The sequence below is a fragment of the Sinocyclocheilus anshuiensis genome, unplaced genomic scaffold (genome assembly GCF_001515605.1).
Source record: "Sinocyclocheilus anshuiensis isolate Anshui unplaced genomic scaffold, SAMN03320099.WGS_v1.1 scaffold1531, whole genome shotgun sequence".
In the NCBI taxonomy this organism is placed as follows: Eukaryota; Metazoa; Chordata; class Actinopteri; order Cypriniformes; family Cyprinidae; genus Sinocyclocheilus; species Sinocyclocheilus anshuiensis.
The window spans coordinates 926,470-939,331 of NW_015551200.1; the positions used below are offsets into that span (position 1 = coordinate 926,470).

At 41.0% G+C, this 12,862-nt stretch overlaps 1 protein-coding gene across 1 annotated transcript in view; it reads left to right on the plus strand.

Annotated features, from left to right (window-relative positions):
• Nucleotides 1-9,086: 9,086 nt before the first annotated feature.
• LOC107663407 (RING finger protein 214-like) overlaps nucleotides 9,087-12,862 on the plus strand; it is a 35,531-nt gene continuing 31,755 nt past the window's right edge. The window contains exon 1 of the mRNA XM_016453627.1: nucleotides 9,087-9,097. The gene's annotated coding sequence lies outside the window, so the exon portion shown is untranslated. The remainder of the gene's footprint in view (nucleotides 9,098-12,862) is intronic.

Genomic DNA, 12,862 nt, shown 5'->3' on the forward strand with positions numbered 1-12,862 from the left:
AAAAATCAAGTTGAAAAATAAGCCCAGTGATATTGTCCTAGTTTTCTTCCCAGTTGTTTCTCGCACTGGAACTGACATTGATGCTGCTGTCAATAACATTAAAGGTAAGAAATGACTTAAGAGACGATATTGCATGGCATTCCTAATAAATAAAAAAAAAAACTGAAACATATAATATGTTACATATACTGGGTAAATGACAATCATCTTCTCTTTCTTAAACCTATGATAAGCCGGTCATTTTAGTGGTTCTTCATCACACATTTGACCCTGAGGCTGTTGTGTCAGGCAGCAGTAAATTTGTGGACAGGAAGAAAACACTTGCAGTGGACTGTCTGTTCTAATGAGGACAAAGGATTACTATAGAGTGTAAAAAAATGATAAAGCTTACGAAAATGCTATAGTGTGGCTGAAATCAATGGTATGTTACCATTTCATCAGCATGTTTTTTTTACAAGTGTATAAAAAACTTTTCCCTCACATGCATGTTTACATATGGAGACATGTACAATAATGTGTGTGTGTTTGTAAGAATTTTGGGGAGTTTTAAGATTCAAGAACTTTCTAATAACAACCTTTCTAATTTTTATTACCAGAAACGTACCCTGAAGCAACGCAAGTTACTCAGTCAATTTATTATGCTTAATAATATCATAAAAGCCGTCTCAGGTTACTTCTGTAACCATGGTTCCCTGAGTAGGGAACGAGACACTACGTTCTCTAGGGGTCGCTATGGGGAACGCCTCGTCGTGACCCGTGTCTGAAGCATACATTGAAAAAACCCCAACTCGTTGGCCGGCGACAGCCATGACATCACTACCGGTGCGACTATAGTATAAATAGGCGCCGGGAGCACACATCATTCACTTCTTCGTCTGAAGCTTGCGTCTGCAGCATGGCAAGAAACCTAGAGGACGCAGTGTCTCGTTCCCTACTCAGGGAACCATGGTTACATAAGCAACCTGAGACGTTCCCTTTCATGGGAACTTCGAACTGCGTCCTCTAGGGGTCGCTATGGGGAACGCCTCGTCGTGACCCGTGTCTGAAGCATACATTGAAAAAACCCCAACTCGTTGGCCGGCGACAGCCATGACATCACTACCGGTGCGACTATAGTATAAATAGGCGCCGGGAGCACACATCATTCACTTCTTCGTCTGAAGCTTGCGTCTGCAGCATGGCAAGAAACCTAGAGGACGCAGTGTCTCGTTCCCTACTCAGGGAACCATGGTTACATAAGCAACCTGAGACGTTCCCTTTCATGGGAACTTCGAACTGCGTCCTCTAGGGGTCGCTATGGGGAACGCCTCGTCGTGACCCGTGTCTGAAGCATACATTGAAAAAACCCCAACTCGTTGGCCGGCGACAGCCATGACATCACTACCGGTGCGACTATAGTATAAATAGGCGCCGGGAGCACACATCATTCACTTCTTCGTCTGAAGCTTGCGTCTGCAGCATGGCAAGAAACCTAGAGGACGCAGTGTCTCGTTCCCTACTCAGGGAACCATGGTTACATAAGCAACCTGAGACGTTCCCTTTCATGGGAACTTCGAACTGCGTCCTCTAGGGGTCGCTATGGGGAACGCCTCGTCGTGACCCGTGTCTGAAGCATACATTGAAAAAACCCCAACTCGTTGGCCGGCGACAGCCATGACATCACTACCGGTGCGACTATAGTATAAATAGGCGCCGGGAGCACACATCATTCACTTCTTCGTCTGAAGCTTGCGTCTGCAGCATGGCAAGAAACCTAGAGGACGCAGTGTCTCGTTCCCTACTCAGGGAACCATGGTTACATAAGCAACCTGAGACGTTCCCTTTCATGGGAACTTCGAACTGCGTCCTCTAGGGGTCGCTATGGGGAACGCCTCGTCGTGACCCGTGTCTGAAGCATACATTGAAAAAACCCCAACTCGTTGGCCGGCGACAGCCATGACATCACTACCGGTGCGACTATAGTATAAATAGGCGCCGGGAGCACACATCATTCACTTCTTCGTCTGAAGCTTGCGTCTGCAGCATGGCAAGAAACCTAGAGGACGCAGTGTCTCGTTCCCTACTCAGGGAACCATGGTTACATAAGCAACCTGAGACGTTCCCTTTCATGGGAACTTCGAACTGCGTCCTCTAGGGGTCGCTATGGGGAACGCCTCGTCGTGACCCGTGTCTGAAGCATACATTGAAAAAACCCCAACTCGTTGGCCGGCGACAGCCATGACATCACTACCGGTGCGACTATAGTATAAATAGGCGCCGGGAGCACACATCATTCACTTCTTCGTCTGAAGCTTGCGTCTGCAGCATGGCAAGAAACCTAGAGGACGCAGTGTCTCGTTCCCTACTCAGGGAACCATGGTTACATAAGCAACCTGAGACGTTCCCTTTCATGGGAACTTCGAACTGCGTCCTCTAGGGGTCGCTATGGGGAACGCCTCGTCGTGACCCGTGTCTGAAGCATACATTGAAAAAACCCCAACTCGTTGGCCGGCGACAGCCATGACATCACTACCGGTGCGACTATAGTATAAATAGGCGCCGGGAGCACACATCATTCACTTCTTCGTCTGAAGCTTGCGTCTGCAGCATGGCAAGAAACCTAGAGGACGCAGTGTCTCGTTCCCTACTCAGGGAACCATGGTTACATAAGCAACCTGAGACGTTCCCTTTCATGGGAACTTCGAACTGCGTCCTCTAGGGGTCGCTATGGGGAACGCCTCGTCGTGACCCGTGTCTGAAGCATACATTGAAAAAACCCCAACTCGTTGGCCGGCGACAGCCATGACATCACTACCGGTGCGACTATAGTATAAATAGGCGCCGGGAGCACACATCATTCACTTCTTCGTCTGAAGCTTGCGTCTGCAGCATGGCAAGAAACCTAGAGGACGCAGTGTCTCGTTCCCTACTCAGGGAACCATGGTTACATAAGCAACCTGAGACGTTCCCTTTCATGGGAACTTCGAACTGCGTCCTCTAGGGGTCGCTATGGGGAACGCCTCGTCGTGACCCGTGTCTGAAGCATACATTGAAAAAACCCCAACTCGTTGGCCGGCGACAGCCATGACATCACTACCGGTGCGACTATAGTATAAATAGGCGCCGGGAGCACACATCATTCACTTCTTCGTCTGAAGCTTGCGTCTGCAGCATGGCAAGAAACCTAGAGGACGCAGTGTCTCGTTCCCTACTCAGGGAACCATGGTTACATAAGCAACCTGAGACGTTCCCTTTCATGGGAACTTCGAACTGCGTCCTCTAGGGGTCGCTATGGGGAACGCCTCGTCGTGACCCGTGTCTGAAGCATACATTGAAAAAACCCCAACTCGTTGGCCGGCGACAGCCATGACATCACTACCGGTGCGACTATAGTATAAATAGGCGCCGGGAGCACACATCATTCACTTCTTCGTCTGAAGCTTGCGTCTGCAGCATGGCAAGAAACCTAGAGGACGCAGTGTCTCGTTCCCTACTCAGGGAACCATGGTTACATAAGCAACCTGAGACGTTCCCTTTCATGGGAACTTCGAACTGCGTCCTCTAGGGGTCGCTATGGGGAACGCCTCGTCGTGACCCGTGTCTGAAGCATACATTGAAAAAACCCCAACTCGTTGGCCGGCGACAGCCATGACATCACTACCGGTGCGACTATAGTATAAATAGGCGCCGGGAGCACACATCATTCACTTCTTCGTCTGAAGCTTGCGTCTGCAGCATGGCAAGAAACCTAGAGGACGCAGTGTCTCGTTCCCTACTCAGGGAACCATGGTTACATAAGCAACCTGAGACGTTCCCTTTCATGGGAACTTCGAACTGCGTCCTCTAGGGGTCGCTATGGGGAACGCCTCGTCGTGACCCGTGTCTGAAGCATACATTGAAAAAACCCCAACTCGTTGGCCGGCGACAGCCATGACATCACTACCGGTGCGACTATAGTATAAATAGGCGCCGGGAGCACACATCATTCACTTCTTCGTCTGAAGCTTGCGTCTGCAGCATGGCAAGAAACCTAGAGGACGCAGTGTCTCGTTCCCTACTCAGGGAACCATGGTTACATAAGCAACCTGAGACGTTCCCTTTCATGGGAACTTCGAACTGCGTCCTCTAGGGGTCGCTATGGGGAACGCCTCGTCGTGACCCGTGTCTGAAGCATACATTGAAAAAACCCCAACTCGTTGGCCGGCGACAGCCATGACATCACTACCGGTGCGACTATAGTATAAATAGGCGCCGGGAGCACACATCATTCACTTCTTCGTCTGAAGCTTGCGTCTGCAGCATGGCAAGAAACCTAGAGGACGCAGTGTCTCGTTCCCTACTCAGGGAACCATGGTTACATAAGCAACCTGAGACGTTCCCTTTCATGGGAACTTCGAACTGCGTCCTCTAGGGGTCGCTATGGGGAACGCCTCGTCGTGACCCGTGTCTGAAGCATACATTGAAAAAACCCCAACTCGTTGGCCGGCGACAGCCATGACATCACTACCGGTGCGACTATAGTATAAATAGGCGCCGGGAGCACACATCATTCACTTCTTCGTCTGAAGCTTGCGTCTGCAGCATGGCAAGAAACCTAGAGGACGCAGTGTCTCGTTCCCTACTCAGGGAACCATGGTTACATAAGCAACCTGAGACGTTCCCTTTCATGGGAACTTCGAACTGCGTCCTCTAGGGGTCGCTATGGGGAACGCCTCGTCGTGACCCGTGTCTGAAGCATACATTGAAAAAACCCCAACTCGTTGGCCGGCGACAGCCATGACATCACTACCGGTGCGACTATAGTATAAATAGGCGCCGGGAGCACACATCATTCACTTCTTCGTCTGAAGCTTGCGTCTGCAGCATGGCAAGAAACCTAGAGGACGCAGTGTCTCGTTCCCTACTCAGGGAACCATGGTTACATAAGCAACCTGAGACGTTCCCTTTCATGGGAACTTCGAACTGCGTCCTCTAGGGGTCGCTATGGGGAACGCCTCGTCGTGACCCGTGTCTGAAGCATACATTGAAAAAACCCCAACTCGTTGGCCGGCGACAGCCATGACATCACTACCGGTGCGACTATAGTATAAATAGGCGCCGGGAGCACACATCATTCACTTCTTCGTCTGAAGCTTGCGTCTGCAGCATGGCAAGAAACCTAGAGGACGCAGTGTCTCGTTCCCTACTCAGGGAACCATGGTTACATAAGCAACCTGAGACGTTCCCTTTCATGGGAACTTCGAACTGCGTCCTCTAGGGGTCGCTATGGGGAACGCCTCGTCGTGACCCGTGTCTGAAGCATACATTGAAAAAACCCCAACTCGTTGGCCGGCGACAGCCATGACATCACTACCGGTGCGACTATAGTATAAATAGGCGCCGGGAGCACACATCATTCACTTCTTCGTCTGAAGCTTGCGTCTGCAGCATGGCAAGAAACCTAGAGGACGCAGTTCGAAGTTCCCATGAAAGGGAACATCATCATTTTATATCATAAAAGCCATGTTAGATAACTGTTTTTGTTTTTACACTTATCTTCAGAAAGTGTGATGAACAAAAAGGATCCCCTACCAAATCCATTTGAAACCAAATTCCAGTTTGAATCCTGACAGATGCACTGGGAAAATAAATTTAATTTCTAAAATTTTTTGATAGTGTATGCGTATTGATAACCAATCAAATTCTCCAACAAAATGTAACCTTATGCATTTTGCAGACTCCTTTTGTCATGTTCAAGTTATAGATGCTCTACAGAGGTGCTCCTATAGGGGTTGGACAAAATTATGTGAACGTATAGGAAATAGTTAATATTTCTTTATTAAGGTGTTTTACCACCATTTGCCTTTAATACAGCTTCCAGCCTTCTTAAACTGATGATACACGGGGCAACTTTTTGAGCAATGTTGCAGTCAACGGGCAACCAGGTGAGACACAGGGCCCACGACCGATCTAAAGTATCCAGATATAAATGTATTACCCATTGTCAATGGGAAAGTGGCCATGCAACATTGCTAAAAAAATTTGCCCAGCAAAAAGAAAGAATAGATTAGAATAGATTCATACAACTTTTGAATAGACTCCAGTTGAATGTTGTCACAGAACATCTGCCGATTGCTTCAGGGAATCTGCTTCTCACTCCTCTCTCCAAGACTGGCCCCAGTGATTCGATAATATTAAAGTCAGGTGATTGAAATAGCCAGGGCATATGTTGAAGTTCATCTCGGTGCTCCACGCACCCAAGTTTTACGATCATGACACCATATTATTTGCATTTTAGCATGGTGTCTGATCAAAATTTAAGCATTTGGAGCTTTCATGGATGTTGGCTTTGTAAAGTTCTCGGTGGTCATTTTTTTTGTAACAGTCTTCAGGGTGAAAATTTAAATTTGATGGCAGTTTGCTGCAGTAGTTCTGTGTTGTTTAGACACAATCCATATTTGACTGTCCATATCATTCACTTTTGGTTTACGCACACTATTGTTCTTCGCTGATGAAGTCTTGCCATGCTTTGTGTAAGCAGTCATGATCATAAAGACTTGTTCTTAAAACACCACACAGGTGAGGTTTCACCCACAGCCAGTGTTAGGTAAAGTTAATTTTAAAAGTAATGCATTACAATATTGCATTACTCCCTAAAAAAGTAACTAATTATGTTACTTAGTTACTTTTTATGGAAAGTAATTTGTTACGTTATTTTGAGTTACTTTTAAAAAAATATTTGATAATATTTGTCTTATTCAATTATTGCAGGTTTGTATAATATTCTGAGTTTGCATTTGACTGTTTTTATTCATTTTGAGGAATACTGATTCTGTTTTGTGCAGGTGAGATGAGTAAATGCATGTTCACATTTAATCTAGAACTACAGTAACATCAGATTCACACAGCGCACAATGCCTCTGCACTTTCTCACAATTTCTCTCAACATGGCAACACAAGAGCCGTCAGTCAATACATGGGAAACAAAGTAACTGGAGTTACTTATTTGAAAAGTAACTCAGATATTTACTTCTAAATTAAAAAGTAATGTGTTACCTTACTGGTTACTTTACAACGTAACCTGATTACGTAACTTGCGTTACTTGTATTATTTTTCCAACCCCTTATGAAGTTTGTACAGTAGATTAATCCTTCCATCCTTTATCCAGACTGCTTGTCTTGTGTAGGGTTGTGAGGATGCTGGAGCCTGTGAGAAGACTCATGGATCCAATAGTTTTTTTTTGTTTTTTTTTTATTCATGTCTATGTTCTTCTTGTACACTTTCTTTCTGACAAAATGGCATAAATATTTCAAATGCTGTCTTGCATTATTCATTTCATTATTATAAATGTTTGTTTTTATTATAAAGTCATTATAAAGTTTGTTTTATAATTATTAAAAATAATAATCAATTTACTTATGTACATAGTTCTGTATTTCTAATTTAAGTAATTGAAGTAAACTAAATATTGTGATAAAAAATTCTAATCTACACAAAGATTTATATATTCTGTAATGCATCTGTGTAATCTTGATCATTGCCATCATCTTCTGTAACAGCAGAGACAGAGGGGTTATGGCGGTCTGGAAGCTCAATAGAGCAATCTCTACGAGTTAACATCTCCACAAGCTCTGTTGCATGTATCTGCTCAGTCACAATCTTCAGGGTAAATCTGGGTGGGTTCCCCATGTGTGTGCCATCAACTGGAATAATCTCTATTTCGGCCATTTTCCTTAAGAAAAAGAGAGAGATCAATGGTAATGTAAGCGAGAAGGCATAGGCCAAATGTGCTGCAGAGATGCTCAATCCTGCTCCTGGAGAACTACAGTACCTTCCTGCAAATATATCTGGACCAACTAACTAAGATCTTCAAGAAGACTTCAAAATTACAAAAAGATGTGTTGGATCAAGACTAACTGACCTTTGCTGGAGATTAGATCCCCAGGAACAGGAACAAGCACTCTTGATGTACATGGGATTGATATTGTGTTTATGGTAAACATCTCTCTCTCTCTCTCTCTCTGTGTGTGTGTGTGTGTGTGTGCACTCTGTGTGTGTGTGAGTTTTAGACCGTCGGAGTGAAGACAAATTTTTTAAGAGAGGACATTTTGGCCGGTCCTCACTTTCTGAGACCCCTTTAAATGCTTGTTTGAGGGTCAAGACTTTGTTTTAGAGGTCAGGTTATAATTGGGTAAAGGTTAGGTTTAGGGTAAGGGTTTGGGTGAGGCACTTAGTTCTGATGGGTAGGTTTAGGGTAACTCTGTGGGTCTCTGTGTGTGATGTCGTCTTATGAGCCAACAGACAGCAAAGGTGACCAGCAGGAGGAGCAACAGCAACACCACAAACACGATTAAGACATCAGAGTTCAGCCACCGTGAAAGAGAATCTCCTGTTTCCATCCCTACATGGAGTAACACAAGCATGAACTGTTTTGAGAAATGTACATATGCTCAGTGAACCTTATGAAATACAAACTAAACAATAACTGTAAACAGTATATCTATAAACGTTTCATTATAAATCGCTGTTTGATATTTAACGCCGCAATAACTCCTTATGAAACATCTTTCTACTGCAATGAAATATGAAAAGATAAAAACAACAAATGATTTTCAGTTTTAGTTAGTGCAAAGATCTACGTTATAAAGTAATATCTTTGATATAGCCTACCTGAATAATGGCCTGTTCTGTTGGTCTCTTTCTGATCAGTGAACGTGCTCTGTCAAAGAATAGAAACACTATAGCCATAATATAATTTTGATTAAAAATTAAACTGAGGATACCAGCGTGATGTTACTAGTTAGGTTTACGTTTTGTTGTTGTTTTGTAACTTGCAACAACGGTTAAAACGGTTCAACACTTCAAAACATAACAGGAAGGGGGAGCTAGAACCCGGGAAATGCGAAACGTTAAGACTTGATCACTTCTGTAAGGTGTTTGCATAGGCCTAAAGTAGTCAGCTAGTTGATGTAATCCGTTTTCATTTGAGATCTTTATATAGTCTAATATTCAGTCAGTCAAGGCAGATGCAGGGGATGAGCAAGAGAACGGAAACCAAGTGGTCATAAGAAATTATCTGAATTTATTAAATATCCAAAGATCTGCCTGATTCCACTTGCCTTGAAACCAATTCATCAAGTGTTCTTAAAATAAGAAAAAGACAATGGAAAATTCTTCTTTTTTTTTTTAAACAATAAAACAATTTTGAAGGGAGACCACTTCTTATCTGTAACTTCTAGAGACAATACAGTTATTCTGTCTTAATTACAGAGATGAGTTTTGCCTTGCACAGATAAGGCATTAAACATTATACACGAGGCTATACAGGAACAGCAAAGAAGCAAAAAAACAAAACAAAAAAAAAAACAATGTGAATTCAAGCATAAATGTTATTATTTTATAAATGTATAAAATATTTTAAAATAATAATAAAGACATATAATAAAATAATTTTAAAAAACAAGACAAAACATATATATTTGCTCTCTTGATGTTGAACTTCTGAATGCTGAATTTGAAGCTCAAATTCTAAATTCCTAGCCATTGATGGCATGGCCTGGATCGCTTTGAAGTACTGGAGTTATGAGGACAAGTGCTACTAGAGAAGAAGGTGGCAATAGTAATGATGATTAAGACAAAAAATAAGCCAAATTCATAACATTTAGACAAGCTCTAGAAAGCTGTGCCTATGGGATTCACTCTCCTCTCACACACAAATCCTTCTCCATGATCTGTATCAACATCAGCCATCATGATGTCACAGCCGTGATCTTTGTCATCCTGAGGCACAACCAGTGATAGTCAGAAATAGTCAGAAGGACATTTTTACAGAAATGTATCAAATTGATGTTCACAGAATGTGAAATGATAAACATATAATAATAATACTATTTTTTTACTATTGTCATTTTGCATTATTGACACTATTTTCCTAATTAATGCTGTTCAGTTGCTTTGACACAATCTGTATTGTTAAAAGCGCTATATAAATAAAGGTGACTTGACTTGACTTAATAATTTTATTGATTTAAAATAATAAAATTCCTAGTGGGAAAAAAGCTCATTAAATATTTATATGTTATATTTAATTATATTTTATTCAATTTTATACTAAGTTACAGTATATTATATTCAATATCTTTTCTACATGTATTATTTTTTTCTCACACACTTCTTTACATTTAAACACAATCACACAACCAAACGCTCGACCACACTTCCTGTTCCCACATGCACGTCTCTTCACTGTCCCCTGCAATTTTGTGTTAAACAGAATCCAGTAGATCTATGTTCTGTGTGTATATATATATATATATATATATATATATATATATATTATTTCTGTCACTGTTTGGGTTCCTTGCCATTGTTGCCTTGCCTTGGCTTGCTTAGTTGGGGACACATAATTTTCAGTAATATTACTGAATTGACTGAAACGACACTATTGGATGAGAACTGAACTGAGCTGGATGATACTTTACATCTGAATTGAACTCATAATTGAAGATTTTACACAGTAATTGAACTGAACTAAATTAACACTGAACTGTACTCAGCCGAACAATGACACTATTGTTTTTTTTGTTTTTGTTTTTTTTGTTTAAAAAAAACATAAAATGTTTTTGTTTGTAGTTTGAAGAAATTATAAATATTTGAATAATCTAGAAACCATTAAAAGTGCCTTTGTATTAATAATCATTTTGTAGGACTGTTTCAGAGGAAAACCACAACAGACCCATTTTAACACTTTTGTGGTTTAGCTCAAAAGACAGTGCTTATCGCTGCCTTAAAGGGATAGTTCACCCAAAAATGAAAATTTGATGTTTATCTGCTTACCCACAGGGCATCCAAGATGTAGATGACTGTTTCTTCAGTAGAACACAAACGAAGATTTTTAACTCCAGCCGTTGCAGTCTATCAGTTGTATAATGCATGGCAATGGTAACAAAATCTATGAGAGTAAAAAAAACACGCACAGACAATAAACATCAAATTTTCATTTTTGGGTGAACTATCCCTTTAAGAACAATAACATATGTGAAATTTTAAGATACAGAAATATAACAAATTGTTGATAATCTGATAATGAAGTAAGTTTCTATGTGCCACACAGTTTATCCAGCTTTTCAATGTTTCACACAGGCTGAAAAATAGTTAACAAAATTAGTTTCTTCTCACCAGTATAAATAGATAAATAAATACATAAATAAATAAATAAATAAAATTAAAAGTTTTCTCCTTTTGTTGGTTGTGTTTCTTTGTTGTGAAAATCTGGGGGAGGGAGGTGATATTCATGAATACTCAGTGAAACTACATGAACTGTACTCATTACTGTCACAATCCATATTTAGATTATTATTTAGTGTGTGAGTTTAAAATGTTGCTGTGCCATGATGCTTACAATTTAGGCCCACAATGACAAGGATGATGGCTGAGATAAGAATGTTGGCAAACAGTAAAAATACATACTTCCTTTCACTCTGCTCTGTTAAACAAAGATTAATAGAGATTAATACAATAGTTTTGATTACAAATTATATGCAAGTTAATTCTATTTATTGATTCCAACCATTCTTCTCATGTTGTCTTACTTGAGAGCAGTGTTGTACTGTTAATAGTTCCTTGGGCTGCAGGAGGTCTGTACTGAAGACACTGATAAACATCTTCTGTTTGAGAAGCACCTCTCATCTTTGTCGTCTCACTCTCTTCATATTCATTCATAGACACAGGAAAACGCTGCTGCAGCTCCATCACACTCACAAGCACTGAAGTAATGGCACACACGCACAGAATCACACATCATGTGATCTGAGACTGAAAAATTAGTTGCGATGCTCAGTAGCTATTGCTTGCGGTTGTGTTGACTAAAAATAAGTGCCACCCCTGCTAAGATATTTTGAGTAGCCTATCAAAACAGTGGCTCGGTTCTCATGTTTTACACTCTATACTATCCTTTGGACACGGTTTTCACCACCATATCATCAAGTTATTTATATAGTGGCTAAAGAAAAAAAAATGCAATATAGGCTATATTCTTGAGACAGGGATGCAAACTCATCCCATCCCCTGGGAAGATTTTTTTTGTCATGACTGACTGTCTTAATTTCTTTGCTTTCAAACCAGAGATGTTCACAATTGGAGTCCGAGTCAAGTCTGAAGTCTTTGTCGCTGGAGTCTGAGTCAAGTCTCGAGTCTTTGGTCATGAGTCCGAGTCGAGTCTAAAAAAGGCTCACTAAAAAAATCCCACTCATAATCCTCATGTATTGAAATCTTCCTATTTGCGAAGCTGTTTTATAGACTATGGACAAAATATATGATCTATGATCTGCTTTGTAAAAAAATAGGTGTTAAGATGTAAGGTTAATGTACATCCAGCCTGTTACTTATATGTTTTAATCCATTACCATGATCAAAACAGTTTTTCTGTAATCAAATTCTATAATAAGACTCTAATAAGAGATCTACCATGACACATAAGGAAATATTTGACACAGATATTACAAAACCATACAAATAAAGTATTTCTTTATGATATAAGTCAGGGGTATTCAATTAAAGTTCCAAGAAGTGCGGCCTCTATATTTTCTTCCAAGCAAAGGTCTGGACAAAAAATAAATAAAAAATTTTTTTTTTTTTACATGTATTGTATTTTTACATTTAGATACATGCAAGGCCATGTGACAAAAAAAAACTGTTTCTGTTCAAGGTTTTCCTCCTGAAATCTATACTATTTTAATATTTTACTTAAAAGCAGTATCTAGCCTACTAAAAACAATGTAGCTACAATAATCAAAACGTTCTCATCTTGAGCAGAAAAGAAAGATGAACTAACAGTTTCAAAGTTTAAAGGGGTCATATGATGCGATTTCAATTTTTCCTTTCTCTTTGGAGTGTTACAAGCTC